At 42.4% G+C, this 14,453-nt stretch overlaps 1 long non-coding RNA gene across 2 annotated transcripts; it reads right to left on the bottom strand.

Annotated features, from left to right (window-relative positions):
• Positions 1-332: 332 nt before the first annotated feature.
• Positions 333-13,341, bottom strand: LOC115304532. 2 transcript variants are annotated; one of them, XR_003914478.1, is made up of 3 exons: positions 13,100-13,341; positions 3,290-3,364; positions 333-940 (listed from the first exon to the last, which is right to left on the bottom strand). It is a non-coding gene; the product is annotated as an uncharacterized LOC115304532 (long non-coding RNA). The 2 variants fall into 2 exon arrangements; XR_003914479.1 differs by lacking the exon at positions 13,100-13,341 and adding an exon at positions 12,299-12,666.
• Between the last annotated feature and the right edge of the window lie 1,112 nt (positions 13,342-14,453).

The raw sequence follows: 14,453 nt of genomic DNA, 5'->3' as shown, positions 1-14,453 counted from the left end.
CCTCCTCCTTCCTTTCCTCTCTGCCCTTCCCTCCTTCTTGTTAATAGCTTTATTACTTATAATGTTTAATCAGGAATGTCTCTTGAATAAGTATCCTTTTTTAAAAGGCTTCTTTTTAAAGTGGGAACCTCAGGAAAATTAATGGAGTAAGAGAATAGTAAAGAAATTTTTCATAACTATTTGTATAGTTTAAAATGTTTGGCCAGCACTATGCATTTTCAAACTAGGTAATCTTTTTTTTTTCTTTTTCCTGGGGAATATATAGTTCTCTCATAAATAATTTGTAAAAGTTGTAATGAACCACTTTTTAATTAACTGAGAGGCATACTGGAAAACATAATATACCACAAACTAAATATACATAAATTTATTATAAGGTATGCCTGAATTTAAAAGTATCTCAGCAAAATTTGTGCATTTAATTGAGTGGTCACATTGGGAAGCTCTTCATTTATTTCAGTGATGATGCCTTTCCTAAAACATTTTTGCACTGTCTCTTTGGAATTAATTTAAGGACTCACAGCACATTCTTTTGAATATTGTTAGCAGTGGCAGGCCTTCTTCTCTGAAAGGCTGATGCAAATTTTGGAAATAGTCAGAAGTCTTTTCTTTTTAAATCAGTTTCAGAAGGTACATGATCAACGTGTGTTACACTCTCTGGGATTATGAAACAAAGCGATACCAGAGGATGGGATTCGGAAGCAATTTGATTGATTTTGTTGCGTGGTTCAGTGCATTTGAAGTCACATTTTGTAATGCAATAAATATTTCTGTTTCTAATTTGGTTTATGTCTAATTTACTTCTACTTTTGAGACGGAAGTGTTTCAGATTGCTCCTTTGGGGCTTAGGAACTCCTTCCACCATGGCAGGGCAGAGAAGAGGTCCTGTAGTTGGTAGAGAGCCTCACCTCCCATCTCTGCAGTACGTGGACTTATGTAACTGCAAAGAAGTGAAGAATACAAAATGAGATAGACACAAAGCTGTTCGACTCCACGTCCCTGAAATAAAATATGCATCGCTGAGTGCTCAACAATGTCCATAGACAAACTTACAGGGAACCGAGACAGTTCATTGGTGAAACAAAGAAATAGTGAGACATTTATGGATTGCAGACACAATCCAAAAGAGAGAGGAGACCACACCTGAATGAGAATAGGAACACCTGGTTTCATCAGCTCCCTTGATTCATTTATTCAACAAACATATTGAACAGCTACTAGGTGTCAGGCACTGTTCTGGCGGCTGTGACTCTAGTAGCAAATTGACTAGAACATACATTTCCCTCTCCTCACAGAGCTGACATTTCGGTGACAAGGACAGGTGTGTGTGTGTATGTGTGTGTAAGTCTAAGTAGTCATAAAAGCCATGAGGAATAGCTCAGTGGAGTAGGAGACAGAAATTGATGAGGGCATTATTTTTAGAGTGGTATTAGAAGTGAGGCCTGTATGACATTAGGGACAGCATCTGGAGGACAAGCATTCCAGGCAGAAGCAATAACGCAAAAAGGCGCTGAGGTGGGGGGAAGGCTTAGGCGCTTGGGGACAAATAGGGAGTAGGAGGAGCAGGCTGGGTTTAGTCTCTGGTGGGAGGCAAGGTGGAGGATCACAGGGATTCACGTCCAATGGGGTTTGTGGGTCTTGTATTGACTTGATATTTCTCAGAGTTTGAAGTGGGAGCCATGGCAGGGATTTCAGCCCACACAGGGACACAATCTGATTTTATTTTGTAAAACCCCATTCTGTTAACTTTTTGCATTTTTAAAGAAATTGTCTGCATAATAATGATATTTGCTAACATTTATTATGTGCCACATGCCAGACATTTCAAAATGGTGCTTAAAAATAAAATCTAAACTGGGGCACCTGGGTGGCTCAGTCGGTTGAGCGTCCAACTTCAGCTGAAGTGCCTGAGTTTGTGAGTTTGAGCCCTGCATCAGGCTCTCTGCTGTTAGTGCGGAGCTCACTTCGGATCCTCTGTCTCCTTCCCTCTCTACCTGCCTCCTCCCCCCACTCCACTGCTCATGTTCTCTCTCTCAAAAATAACAAAATAACTAACTAAATAAAATATGAACTTTCTGTGTCCTGTTATGGGTTGAATTATGTACTCCTCCTCAAAAGATCTGTTGAAGTCCTAACCCCCAGCCCCCACCTCACACTGTAATCTTATTTGGAAATAGAGTCTCTATAGAGGTAATCAAATTAAAATGAGTTCATTAGGTACATCCTAATCCAGTAAGACTGGTGTCCTCCTAACAAGGGGAGTTAGGTGAAGAGACACAGGGACGATGCCATGTGGGGTAGAGGACTGGAGTGATAAATCCACAAACCAGGAGAGCCCAAGACTGCCAGCAAACCACCAGAAGCTAGGAGAGGGGCATCAAACAGATTATCCTTTGCAGCCCTCAGAAGGAACTGATTCTGCTATCCCTTCAGTTTGGACTTTGAGCCCCAAGACCTGCTAAGGCACCTAGTCTGTGATACTTGGTTACAGCAAAGCCCTAGGAAATTGATGCAACATGTTTTCCCTTGGTCTATTATAGTCAGTCCCACAGATCTTCGCCTTCCTGCTCAGAGCCTCATGCTTGCCATTCTTTGCTTGGAGTGAACGCCCCAAGAATTATACATGGCTGGCTCCTTCCTGTTCTTCAGGTCCTGGTCGAGCAGCCCCTCCTTATGAAGCCCTCCCCGATCTGCTGATCTAAATTCGTTTTCATTCTTCCCTCCACCTCTGTCTTGAAGGACTCATAACACATACCCCTTTAAACCATTTTTTTTCCATAATCCTTTCTATCTGAAAAAAACATTGTTCATTCCTTCCTTTGCTTATTTATTGTCTATCTCTCTTGTCTGCTTTTGCTCCGTGCCCTGCCTAAAAAGTAAGGTCAGGGGGCACCTGGCTGGCTCAGTGAGTAGGGCCAAGCATCTCATGATCTCAGGGTCATGAGTTTGAGCCCCATGCTGGGCATAGAGATTACTTAAAAAAGAAAAAGAAAAAGAAAGAGCAGGAAGCCTACCTTATTCAACACTGTCACCCAAGTGCCTTTAAAATATCCTGGTACATAGTAGGTGCTCAATAAATGTTAATTGAGTAACCCAGATGCTAGTTACTCTTTGAGATTTAATTCAAATCAGTTGAGACCTGTTGAGACAACTTGCAGAAATTCCCAGGTTCTTCTTAGATTTCCATGAAACTTCATTCGATCTCTCAGAGTCTATGAATCTGAAAACTCATTCTAAGGGACACTTCTGGCTTCAAATTTCTGTCTGATTCTGTCTCACCCACACTAACCTGTTGCTGGTGGCTTCTCTCTGCTCTGGGATGGGGTAGAGGGTAAACTGTCCTCAGAGTCAGGATTGAAGTTACCTGCAATATAAGATACTGAATAAACTATTGGCTGTTTTGGTAGCAAATCCTTGCTTATTTTGTATAGTTTTATAGACAAGCCTCAATAACATTTCAGTCTCCATAGTATCTATGAAGAGATGGGTGTGAAATGTATATACAGTTAATCCTTCTTGCATGAAAAACTGTTATAAATATCTGCATTATAGGATTATTATATATTTTACTTCTCAGTATGATATCCTATACTTGAAACAACTATGTTACAATTGGTTTCCTGTGAAACATCAGAAGTACTTGGGAAATTATTTGCTAAAAAGAGAATTGGTATTTGAGAGCTAGAGAATTAGTTAGCAAATTCAGATTTGTCCAGAATACAATTAGATTTAAACCCCCAAATTAACAGGTACGAAGGTAGATAATCCCTAGATTAGCTACACACCTAAAATTAACCATTACTTAAAGTCAGGATTTACAAAAATGACTGATGAATGTCTCCTTTTGTTTTTCCCATCCCCACCATGGAGAAGGTGCCAATGAGCCGTAAGGAGAAAGAAAATGCAAGATGGGATCCCAAGCCCGACCACCACTGGGGAGGTTACATTGTTCATTTGGTAAATGGGAAAGCCAGTAAAAATCCCTTCACAAATCAGAAGGATTTAGTGGTGCCTGGGTGGCTCAGTCAGTTGAGTGTCCGTCCCACTTTGGCTCAGGTCATGATCTCACGGTTCGTGGGTTCAAGTGCCGCATTAGGCTCTGTGCTGACAGCTCAGAGCCTGGAGCCTGCTTCAGATTCTGTGTGTGTGTCTCTCTCTATCCCTCCCCTGTTCATGTTCTGTCTCTCTCTGTCTCTCAAAAATAAATAAATGTTAAAAAAAAAGATTTAAAAGAAACTATTAAAAAATAAATCAGAAGGATTTAGCTGTTACTGCTGTTGTTACTGGTATTGTATTACCTTCAGTGGTTCTCTATTTCTAGAGCAGATTGAAAAGAATCAGACTTAAACTCTAGTGGGTATAAGTTAGGAGAAAACTGATCAGGGATTTTTTTCCTTTTTTAAAATACCAGGGTTAGGGTCGCCTGGGTGGCTCAATCAGTTAGGCATCCGACTTAGGTCATGCAAGTCATGATCTCATGGTTCCTGAGATTGAGGCCCGTGTTGGGCTCTGCACTAACTCTGTGAGCCTGCTTGGGATCCTCTGTCTCCCTCTCTCTCTCTCTCTCTGTCCCTCCCCTGCTTGCTCTCTCTCTGCAAATAAATAAAACATTAAAAAATAAATAAAATCTCAGGCTTGTTTAAATAAGGAATGAATTAATGGCAGCCTCGGGAACATATTCCAAGTCTGGGTTTTTCTGGGATGGCTTCACTACAGGCCTAACTGAAGGACGGAGGCCAACTCTCCAGGGTGTGATGACCTTGGTACGCTCAAAATCATCCAATTTACTCAGAATCAGACCCACGCCTAGAACGCTAAAACATGAAAAGAAAATGAAGTATCATGTTGTGTGTTTTATAGAACGAATATTTTGAAAGACTCTTCCAAAACGTGAATCAACAGACTGCCACCGCCGCCCAGGAGGCCCTCTGAGGTTGTCGCCTGTGCTCTGCACCAGGTGAGATGAGGATCACCTGTGATGCTGGAAAATTCTTCCTGTACGGAGCAGCACTGGGCACATATACCCACACGCTACTGTAGGACCATACTGTGTGTCATCCCTTAGGGCTGTGCATTTTCTCCAAAGTTCTTCCCGTTTCATTAAGTCAACAAATATTTCCTTACAATGACCACATGCAAGACTTAGTTACCAGCTGTAGGAGCCCCACACGCATGGGTTATGGAACCCTTTCTACAGGGACTCAGAGCCAGTCCAGGATTTCCCACATCACTCTACGGACACTTCTTTGCTGTAGAGGGTTGTTCTGTACACACAGGCTGTTCAGCAGCTCCCTGACCTCCACCCGCTATAGGCCAGCAGTACCCTTCCCCATCCCTTGTGACAATCAGAAGTAATTCCTGACACTACCTCTTGGCCAATATCACCTGGGGGACAAAATCACCTCTGTTTGAGAGTCACTGGACTAGCAAAATAAACATGTATCTAAATGACACAGACTGACAAGAAAGAAGTACAGATAAATGCGATTGGATATGCACAGGAAGTAAAGATTACGCTGAAGCCTTCCTGGAAAGGGGGGCATTTATAAGAAAGCCTTGAAGAATTCCTGGAATTCGGAAATACAGTGGAGACAAAGGCATCCGAGAAGGAGGGAAAAGCAGACACCAAGGAATGGAGGCACAAATGGAATCATTAGCTTTGTAGGAAATCCCATCAAGTCAGGATATCAGGGCAGATCCTGGAAGGTCACTCACCTCTTGTTAAGGAGGTTTTGTTCTGTAGTGATGGGCACACATCACTGTGTTTCAGTTCTGCTTGGCGCGGTCCCCCATGGACATGCTGTGGGTCGGATGTATCAGAGGTGGGAGTGGGATACTGAGCGCTGAACGGTCGGGCTGGCAGGGGCAGCGGGCCATCCAGAGTCCAGGAGAGAGTGTGAGTATCAGCACTAGGAGAACATGGACCTTAGTGAAATGTGAAAGGTAACCTCAACAAGGCTTAGGAGAAAAAAAGTGAGAGGAATACAATCTGACCTAGATGTTTGGAGCTTGGTGGTGTTATTAGTAGAAATAGAATGTGTTGCAGCAAAGCAGAGTTAAGATTAGAGGAAGGTAAATTAACGTGGGCCATGCTCCACTGGAGATGCCAGAGGGAAGAGGGATACTCCCGTGGCTAGATTCAACAGCGACGTGGAAAATCCATTTCTGGAGTTTGGGAGGGAGATCAGAGCAGGGGGAGAATCTTGGAATCATTATGCTCTTGTGGCTTTTTCTTCCTCTCTCTCCTGCTACTTCTTATTTTCCTTTTTTAGCTCCTCTTTCTCTTTCTCCCTCCGAATCTGTTGTCGACACTTGTTACTTCTCTCTCTCTCTCTAGATTAGTTCTTTGAATGATGATGAACATAATAATAGCTATGGCAACAACAATCATAGTTATCATTTAATAACTGTGACTATTCTAGTTCAGGCAAAAAATGATTGCCTCCTGCTGGTCTTTACCCATCCCCCCACCAACGTGTCCCTTTGGCTGATCTCCAGCCCACCAGACTCCCTTATCTTTTAGAAAATCCTTTATTTGTACTGCTTCTCACTTGATCGCTACCTTACCATGAAAGAACAAAATTATTCCCACTTTCAGATAAGAAAATAGTGGCCCAATGATATTAAGTTAGTTGTTATGGCTCCCAGCTGGTAAGTCACATAGACAACGTTCCTATATTGATTGTACACTGAGATTATTCTGTTCCGATACAACAGGAGTGAACAAATTACTGCTTGCAGGCCACATCCAGCCCCTACCTGTTTTTCGAGAACTGGTGAGCTCACAATGGTTTTTTCATTTTTAAGTTGTTGGGAAAAGAATCAAAGAATAATATTTTATGACATGGGAAAATTATATGAAATTCAACTTTCGGTTCACACTGAAAGTCCACAAACTCCCAGGCTCGGATAAAAACTAAAGAAGGGGCAGTGGCGCCCACCACCGCTCCATGTTATAATCGCCCTATAGTGAAGTCCCAACACCCCAGGTCAGAAACACATTACTCCTGTCAAAAAAGTGATAGAATGTGAAACGTCAGAGTAAATGAAGTCTGCTACAGTAATTGTTAAGCACAGTTCATCAGTGTGTCTGTGTTTTTCCTGAGATAGTACAAACATCAGAAGGTTTTTCAAGATGCAAAATAAAAATCTACAAAACCTGCGATTACAAGGAAGAGAAAAATCCACCTTATTCCAAGAAAGGACCTACACAGTCCTTATGGCATGGCAGGTCTGAGTAAGAACTCAATAAATATTTGGTGAAGAATGAGTAAAAGAATGAATGAATGAATGAATGAATGAATGTGTGCATGTAGAAAGGAGGGGCTAACCCAATGCAAAAGTCAGCATAAGGGAGGAGAATATTTGGGAGGTGACACTCTACATCTGGGATCTTCATTTTCTAAGGGTTGAGGGAAGCCAGTGGGCTGGAGAGAATATGGCAGGACACACTGGTGGGGAGGAAACAGCACCAGCAGGAGGCAGTAATGAGCTCTATTAGTTCAAGAACAACATTAATATTTCAGAGTTCCTGAAACTGGCCTCCCAGATGCTGGTTTGCCTCTGAATGAAGGTTTTAATTTTCCATTTTTGTATTTCTCATCTTCCTTCACTGAAGACAATTTGTTCACAATTCTTCTGCAAATGAAATGACAGAATGGGATGCATATTCTAAAGGCACACTTGAAAAACTGCCTCCTCTCTAGTTTTAGGTTTATTCTTAAGCTGTTTTAGAGTCTGGCCCTTCGTATTTGTGGCAGAGATGCTACATAAATATTAATTGATATTGTTGCATTCCATTATTGCCCGTAGCTAATTTGCTGCCCACTTAAATAACTGAATTTTTCTAACACATTTATTGAATGTTCATTTTCCTCCATAAACAAAATTTTAATCTTTGCAGAATTCACTTTAAAAAAAGACAATCAATTCCTTTGCTTGGCATTGCCATGTACTTAAAGATAGGTTACTAAGGCAGCTTGTGTAAAGCAGAAAAGACTAGAATCTTTGCCACCTGCAAATCTTGACAAGGTTTTTCTCAAACATGTTTTCTTTCTCTTTCTAAACTATCTTATTACTTTTTCTTTAAAAAATAATTTTTTCTTTCCTAAAATATTTATTTTTGAGAGAGAGAGAGCACGTGTGAGACGGAGAGGGACAGAGAGGGAGACAGAGGATCTGAAGCAGACTCCAGCTGATAGAGGAAAGCCTGGAGCTCAAACTCAGAAACCATGAGATCATGACCTGAGCCGAAGTCTGGTGCTTAACCAACCAAACCACCCAGGCACCCCTATTTTATTTCTTTTCCTTTACCTTTTCTCTATTTCCTCTGTCTTCCTTTATTTCCTTAACAAGGGCAATGTTATTCATATTTTCATCACATGATGCTTAGGGAGTAGCTGCTCAGTTAATGCTTAACCTAGTGATAAGTGCTTTTGCTCTTCCTTGTTTTCTTTTTTTACTGCCTTTCATTCTTCTGCTTCCACATACTTCTCTTCTTCTGCTCAGAGGAAATAATATGCATCTATCAAGTCACAACTCTAGACCCTTCCAGAATTCTACAGAAGAACATTGCCCCAGGATCCCTTTTGGTTTGTGTCATCTTTTTGGTCGCACCAGCCTTCTCCTTGGTGCTGCCCAATTTTCTTAGCTTCTGTCCCTAAACCAACATTCCCCAACACATGTTTTGTGGAGCACTAAATTGAGCTGTTAATTTGTCTAATATAAAAAAAAGAATCCATAATGAAACTGGTTTGAGAAATAGCTGGTAAAACAATTAAACAAGTTCTCTGGAATGAGATTTTTCAAAGCTGACAAACAATGAGGAATTCAAGAGCAAGTAGAGAACACAGTACTTGTCAGATGTTTGACCAAGGAACTTCTCTCCCTCTTCGCTCAAGCCAGAACCACGTAAAAGGAATACTTTGCAAAATGCTCCCCACCCAGTTTGGAAAATATTCAGGAGAGGGTACTCTTCACTTAGAATTTAGGCATCTGCTGGAGATGTTCATCCCTTGCAGAGAGAAGGGACGCAGGATGACACAGAAATTTGAGAAGAAAATTAATATTTATTGAGTATCTTCTCTATTGCAGACACCATACTAGGGCTAACACTTGATAATAGTAGTAATAAGAAAAATTATAACAATAAAAATATACATTGACATGTTTTATCTTGTTTAATACATATCACTCCATTAATACCATGAGGTAGATACTATTCAGTTCATTTTATAGATTGTGAAACAGTGGTTCAGTTGGGTGGCTTGGCCATGGCCAAAGAGCTAGTAAGTAGCAAACCCAAAATTCCATCCTGTATCTTGTTTGAAGTGAAAGCCAGAACATTTTGCTTTACACTGGCTACTTGAGCAACTGTGGCAACCATCAGCTGATCTATCTCATATATAATAGTGAAAATAGGCACAGATATGAAAAAGAAAAAGTCTTAGACAAAGAGTAGACAAGGAGTTAGAGAACTAGGCAGGACACTGGGTATGGTTGTTCAAGTTGTGCACAGTACCAGTTGAGGGAATCCATGTGACTGGCACTCCCTAAAACAGTGTAGTATTCAAGGTCAACAGATATATATGCCAGCTCTAGAATAGATAGAGACTGGAAAAGGTAGCCAGGTACCACAGTACTTGTAGTTTTCAGATGCAAATGTAACTTTTGAGCAAGAACTCAGGACAGAATGGTTACTAATTTTAGGAAAACAGTATGTTATATGTGAAAATACACTAGAAACAGATATAGTGAATCATTGACCAGAAAGAACAGATACATCCAGATAAACCAATAATCTGTCAGGGAGTCACTTTGTCATTTTCATAATAGTCGTGTTCCCAATATCTATGGATTCCTTCCCCTTCCTTTTTCTTTTCCTTCCTGCCTCTCTCCCTCCCTCCTTTGTTCCTTCCTTCCTTTCTCTTTTTTCTTTTCTTTTCTTTTTATTTCTTTCTCTCTCTCTCTCTTCCTTCCTTCCTTTTGTCTTTAACAGCATCTGTCTCTTCTCAGTATTTCCACTTGAGATGCTGTGCTCTCCACTGGTGACTGAGCCAGTCCTGACTAGGGCAGGAATGGATATCAGTTGCCTCACACCCGTCATCTGGTAGAGTCTGAAAGTGATGCTTTGCTCTTCCACCCAGCATTCAATGTGTCAAGGATTAGCCACTTTACATACATTACAGCCTCTCCCTTCTCCTCCCACATTGGCCCAGCCATACAAGAAGCTCCTCACACCAGCACACAAGTTCCTTGCTGAGACTGGCATCCTGTAGTGAAAACCAAATTTCTTGTGAGGCGTTATCCTCAGTGCATCCTTGCTTGACTTCTCCATGGGACTGGAATATGATTGCATACCTTTCATTATTGGCCAAGATTTTCATCATGCACACATTTTGGTGTCAGACTTTCCTAGGTTCTAATTCCAGCCTTGTCACTTACTAGCCATGTAAGCTATGTAAACTAGGCAAGTCACTTAATCATGTTGGTCTTCACCCTTCTCATGTATGAAAAGGGCACATTATGGGCTCCTTCACCTGCATGAGAGTGTTCATGATGGGTATGCTGACTCTTCCCTTTCTTCTCTGAGGAAGACTCATGAGGTAGGTATTAGTTATGATGTTTTCAGTTGTAGAGAATGATTACTCAGCTCAAAGTTATTTAAACAGTAAGGACATTTATTGGCTCATATAAAAATGAAGTCTGGAGGTAGGTCAGCCTCAATATTTGTTGATCCCTACCACTTGATTATGGCATAAACAACCTGGAGTCCTTCTATCTGTCCATACAGCCATCTACAAAGAAGACCTCATCCTAAGGTGAATTCTCTACTTGGTAGTTTGGGGGCTTCATGTAACAGTTGTTGCCATGTTCTTTTCTGTTTTTCTTTTTTAATTTTTTAACATTTATTCATTTTTGAGAGACAGAGAGACACAGAGCACTAGTGGGAGAGGAGCAGAGAAAGAGGGAGACACAGAATCTGAAGCAGGCTCCAAGCTCTGAGCTGTCAGCACAGAGCCCAATGCGGGGCTTGAACTCACTGACTGTGAGATCATGACCTGAACCAAAGCCAGACACTTAACTGACTGAGCCACCCAGGTGCTTCTGCCATGTTCTTTTCTATCCTCTTTGGGGGAGGGGAAAAGTGGGGAAGAAGGAGAGAGTGAAAGAGGGAGGGAGAGAGAGAGAGAAAGATTATTTTTCCTCACTCTTTGGAACTCAAGTCCTTCCCATTCATTTGCTTGAACTGATTTCAGTTGTATGCTTTTGGGGGGGGGGGCGGGGGTCAATAATTGTTAATGGGTAATGTTAGATGCTGACCAGTCCGAGTCTGAGTTCCTGAACCATCACTGGTCAATGAATTACCATGATTGACTAAGGCCAATAAGGGCCATTTCTAACTCTAGGGAGGTATCTACTAGGATACCTGGAGACGGTCTAGCAAATATTGGAGAATCAGACTTCATAGGATAAAAAAACCCCTGAGCTGTGGTTCCTAGCCCTACTCTGGCAATTACCCGTGGGTAACCTGTGGGTTACCGTTTCCGAACTTCAATTTCTCCCTCTAAAATTAGGAGATAAAAACAGTACCTGTCTTACTTGCTGGTTTTAAGGATTCAATGAAATAGATTATGTGAAACTCTTAGCACAGAGACTGGCAGGTGTGTTATTGTTATTAGCGGTAATGCCTACAAATTCTAGGTGTTATTGTAACTCTATATGCATAAAAATGTGGTGCTGCTTCCTGCAAGAGTTAACTGTTATCTGATTCCTGAATCTGCAGCCCAGTCCCCTCTGCACAGGAATGAGTGAATCACATTTGAATGCTTCATATCCTCTCTACATTGTATGTCTGACTGTTCATGAGGGGTTGGCTGGATTAGTCTCTTCCTTCCTTCTGTCTCCCATCGCTGTCTCATTCGATCTAGATTTATATCCCCTCCCTGGTAACATAGGATATTGAGATGCCAGCTTGCTTTGTTTCAAGAGCCCACTCATATTTTGATAATTTCCTTGGTAACCAAGACATGGCGACAAACAAGCATGGACAACTGGCTGGATAACCATGGGCTTATATCTTGTGCCAGCACTAGATACCAAATGTTTCCTAGAGTTCTGATTGCTAAGATCCAGAATTGAATATTTGTATGATACCTTCTTGTAAGCTAAACTGCTTTTATGAATACCCCCAACCAATACAATTACCATGTTTTTTAGCATCTCATTTCTTCTTAGGAATAGTGTTTAAATATTACACATCCTCAGATGTTTTAAAATTCCAGTGGGTTCTACCTACCACTTCTTCCTCAGGTTTCTTCCCCTTCTGCCATGCGATCATTTTCCACAAATATTTTTTAAGTCCCATTTTGCTTTTTTCCATTTGTTTTCTTCAATGGCAGGAACAATTTCTTTTTCAATCTACCCAGTTACATCCTGAAAGGTGTAATGAACGCTGTGGGCTTGCAAAATGTTTGTATTTTAATTTCTGATCCTTACTTTCTCTTTCTTGGTCCTCACCGTGGAGGCTCAGATGAGACACACAATGCGTAGCCCTTTAAAAAAGTGGACCTTGCTCATAGTGACAAACAGCTCATGATCATAGCTCTTGGTTATTCAAAAAATTCCAAGAGGAAGCTGGAGGTTAGTCTGCTGGGGAAAGTCCAAGAGACCCAAAGGCTACAGTAGCGGTTCCAAGCTGGCATATGGGGAGGAGGAAAGGTTACAAACAGATGGTAACTGGAGTTAGAAGCAAATATTTTCATTTTCAGAACAGCAGACAGCACCGGGCCCCTAATGGCAGCAGATCCCATTACAGGGGAAGAAACTGGATCTCGTGGCAGGCTTTGGCATCACAGGAGAAGAGGAACCGGGAGCCCCGCTATGGGAGCATTTGGGAGGGCGGCCCTCCTGCCCTGGGCCCTGAGCGCAGATGTGAGCTGCTGGCCGAGACCCTGCTGGCGGAGAGGCGCGTCTGGGAGGGAATCGGCGGCTGCAGAGGCTGGGCTCTGCCTCGGGCCACAGATTATAGCCAGAAACGGCAACAAAGGTTGAAAAGAAAGTCCCTCCCATTCCCAGAAAGATGTCTTAAGGACGGTACCTCCTACTCGTGTCTGTGAAGGAGACAGAATGCAATCCAAGGGACAGATATGCTGAATTATCAGAGGACCGGAGGGAGAGGGGGACTCGCCTCACTTTCACATACTGATGCCACTTTCCTCACTGTTTACGGTCTCCTGTGCAGCTGCCCTCGGGAAGGGAGACGGTGGCCTGGCGTCCGACACTGTCTGGGAGCATTGCAGCTGTGCGCCCTGATAAAGGAAACAAAGAGGGAGTGGGGAGTCGGTTAGGGTAGTTGCGTTTGTGCACGTGCATGTGCACGTGCGGGGCTTGGGGGGACGCGCACCGCTCAAAAGCAGCCCGGCCCCTTTACTTGGCTTTCTCTTAGGCTGTGATGTTAGAATGCTTCTCTCTCTCCTTACAGATTGGGATCTAGAAACATTCCCGGACCTCGGTCCCTGGCGTGTCTGCCCCCAGGGTTTTTGCTTGAAGGATTTCTATGCTTATCTCGCTCACTCCTGAGGGTGCACAGCCTCTCTTAGGCTCCAGTGCGCTCTGGGGCTGAGCTTCCCTGACTCCTGCCCTCGGGCCACTGCAGACTTTGTAAGCCCTCAGGGGACACTGAGAGGATTAGGGGTGCGTGTCTCTGCAGTTGTGAGAATCTGGGGCGTAGGGGAGCCAGGCTTGATTTACATCGGAGCTTTGTTGGAATCATTTCCCACTGACACATTCAGGATGCTGTGGAGGCTTCAAATGCTTCTTCCCAGCTAATGGAGCTATTTCGGAAAGGTAATTAACCTACGTTATTTCCCTCCTTTGGAACTCAGGATAGACTTGGAATTCGCCTTTTTAAAATGACCCACGTCCTGGGAAGTGGGGAAGACAAATCCTCATTCATTTTTTATGTTAGTAGGCTCATTTTTATTCCCTTCAACTCACTTGATAATTAGTAATTTAACTCTCAGCTTTTGGATTTATTAATGTGCATATTTTTTAACTGCCTGTTTTGTGCAAACTGCTATGGTAGGCATTTTGAAGAACACAAAGAAATAGAAAATCCAGCCACTGACCTCAAGAAATTTGCAGTCCTGGTGGAATTATAAAAGCTGACATGAAAACTGATCATTGTCAGTTAGGGTGGTTCTGAGTCCTCTATTCACGCTCACCTACTGTGGGACCTTGGACAAATCACCTGTCTTTCTAAGCCTCAGTTTCTGTTGCAAAAAGGGGGGGGAGGAATAATATAAAAATAATATAAGCGTGGGAATGGAGCAGATAAAGTATTTTCATGTGTAAGAAGAATTTAACACCGTGTCCCGCACACAATGAGCGCTCCCAGGAAAGCTGTTTGAACTGTTAAACACCTGGCGGTTGTGTTTGCTCCTTTCTGCTCT

Source organism: Suricata suricatta, chromosome 10 (genome assembly GCF_006229205.1).
Source record: "Suricata suricatta isolate VVHF042 chromosome 10, meerkat_22Aug2017_6uvM2_HiC, whole genome shotgun sequence".
NCBI lineage: Eukaryota > Metazoa > Chordata > Mammalia > Carnivora > Herpestidae > Suricata > Suricata suricatta.
This window is presented reverse-complemented; position numbering and strand designations above follow the sequence as displayed.